The following is a 2,652-nucleotide window of genomic DNA, read 5'->3' as shown; positions in this document are numbered from 1 at the left end:
ACCAATTACTTGTTAAAGTTTGTACAATCAGTGGGATCAGTTGCAATGCATATATGTGAATGATAAAAGTAAATTGCACATTTGTCGAAGGAAATGTAAGGTGCTTCATGAAATGTTTTGTAAAAGATATGTTCATTAAATTTCAACATTTTCCTAATGTTCTTGTGCTTCTTTATACCAAAACAAAGGAAAGACATATTGTTTTGGTTATTTATAGCAAAGTATTGTATCATTTTAATGGTCCGGCCCACTTGACATCTACCGAGGCCGTATGTGGCCCACCATGTGAAATGAGTTTGACACCCCTGGACTACAATGTTAAGCCAGGCACTTTAGTTCCACCTTTGGCGTTGGCGACTGGGTGCAACGTTCGGAGGGGGTGGGGGGGGGGTCCAGAATCAATGCTAAAGGGGCACTGGCCCCTGTTGGCCCCTCCCCAGAACAGCCACTGGCAGTTAGCACCTTCCTCCCAAGTTCCCAAGAAACTCAGCAGCACTTTTGCCTTCAATTGTTTCACTTCACTTCACTGCTGGATCCACGTCAGTGGTTTATTTTTTTTGCTCTCCTTAAAAGAAAGGCCCTTGTTTGTCGCTTGAGCTGTCTGATGAAAACGCAATGACTTCAATGACTGGCATTTTACATCTGCTTCTTTTCTGGCAATGGTGAGAGACCTTTATCAGTATGACTTGCAGAATTTCAAAAGTGGTTAAGCGAGCTCACTGATTGTGTAAAAGACGAGTAGAGATGAGGGCAAATGTATGTGTGAAAAAACAGTTACTGTACATTGATGTGACCATTGCTTTCATCAAAGCAATCACTCACCAGCCATAACATGAGGTACCTGTCATAATCTAATTGACATCTTTTATTGGAGCTCTGTCAAAAATGTTGCATTTCCAAAGAAAATTAAAGGTCAGTGTTAAATTACATTGTCACAAATGTATTCATTTAACAATATGTTCAATATTGAAGCTGGAGTTTGCGTTGATGTCGAACTGCGTTGTGCTGAGACGTTTCTAGTATTCTGTAACCAAAATATTAAAAACACAGTCGACTACAGTCCAGTGCACTTCCACTGAAAACTCGCAATAATATTTCCTGTCTGTGCCAATCAAAACAGAGTTTTGTTATTTATTATTTTTTTTTTTAAAGGCGGAATTATTTGATACAGGCGTGACTTAGATTGAACTGTGCAGATGTATTAAATGTCGGCGCCCATCTGTGCAGTGATGCTTGGGTTGTGTGGAATACACAAACAGGCTTTAATGTGTGCATCAGCATTTGATTCCAATATATTTACATCCACTTATTTGCTCTGCTTTATGCTGTGAACCAATCTACCAAATATAGTGCCATTCCGAAGGGACACCTCAATGCGAAATATGAAGAAAGAGTTTTCTGGTGGTGGCCCGGTGGTCCAGTGGTTTGCACGTCAACTTCACAGTGCTGAGGCTGTGGGTTTGATCCCGGCTGCGGCTTTTCTGTGTGGAGTTTACATGTTCTTCCCGTGCCTGCGTGGGTTTTCTCTGGTTTCCTCCCCAAACATGCACGACAGGCTGATTGAACACTCCAAATTGTCCCTTGTTGTGAGTGTGACCGCGAATGGTTGTTCGTCTCTGTGTGCCCTGCAGCTGTCAGTTTTCCGGATTGCTTCGGAACCAAGTGGATCCCACAAGACTCGGGTAAAGATTTAACCAAAAAGTTATATTATTGAAAACCACAATACCGACAAAGTACAAGAAAGGTCGCTGGTAACTAAGTGCCAGGATAACACGAGAACACAAAGTGCTTCAAAAAGGCAAGGAAAATAAAGAACGCAAAATCGCTTGTCACCAAAAAAAAAAACAAGGCAATGACGAGAAAGATAAACAACGTGACAAAACCACTTCTTACGTTGAAAATACAACATGTGACCAAGAGCAGTATGAAACAAGATTATGAATGTCTTGATAATGAAACACTTGGTACAGGAGTTGTGAGCAAGGCTGAATGATGCGACTGCAAGTTGTCAGCATGGCTGGTCTTTCAAACGCAGCTGACCAAAATGCTGGACAGGTACCGCTCTGGAGGGAACCGCCCTTCAATCTCGCCAGAAAATGAAACACAACACAACAGAACCATGACAGCAGCCTCCTCCTCTCTTTTCCTCTTTTCGTTGAGCTCGAAGGTTCACCCAGCGAAACAGAATTATCGATTGTAACATGAACTTCTGATCCATTCTTTTACAGGCGTCCAGACGCCAACCTGTGAAACTGAAAAAAGGTCTGCGTGTCATGACGAAAAGGTTAAAACAGCAAATGGCATTTTGTGTGTGTGTGTGTGTGTGTGTGTGTGTGTGTGTGTGTGTGTGTGTGCAAAACAACCTTTTGTGACCACACATTTGTATTGTAGCCAAGTGTGTCTCTCTGCATGAATGTTTTTCTACTGCCATGACAAATCGTCACTCTCTTCTACAGGGGAGCTGCAACATCCCCTCATCCTTGTTGGATGTTTGCTATGAAACAACCATGCTGGTAAAGATAAAGATATGGAAATGGAAGTTTGTGTTTGTGCAAATACCTGTGGCTCCAATGGATGTGTGTGTGTGTGTGTGTGTGTGTGTGTGTGTGTGTGTGTGTGTGTGTGTGTGTGTGTGTGTGTGTGTGTGTGTAA

At 42.3% G+C, this 2,652-nt stretch overlaps 1 long non-coding RNA gene across 1 annotated transcript; it reads left to right on the top strand.

The window, feature by feature from the left end:
* The first annotated feature begins 596 nt into the window (after positions 1-596).
* On the top strand, positions 597-2,603 carry LOC109531404 (uncharacterized). Its single transcript, XR_002171170.1, has 3 exons — positions 597-912; positions 2,229-2,284; positions 2,457-2,603. It is a non-coding gene; the product is annotated as an uncharacterized LOC109531404 (long non-coding RNA).
* The last annotated feature ends 49 nt before the right edge of the window (positions 2,604-2,652 follow it).

The sequence above is a fragment of the Hippocampus comes genome, unplaced genomic scaffold, assembly GCF_001891065.2.
Source record: "Hippocampus comes isolate QL1 unplaced genomic scaffold, H_comes_QL1_v1.1 scaffold387, whole genome shotgun sequence".
Taxonomy (NCBI): Eukaryota; Metazoa; Chordata; class Actinopteri; order Syngnathiformes; family Syngnathidae; genus Hippocampus; species Hippocampus comes.
The sequence above is the reverse complement of the archived record's forward strand: the minus strand, read 5'-3'. Positions and strand labels throughout refer to the sequence as shown.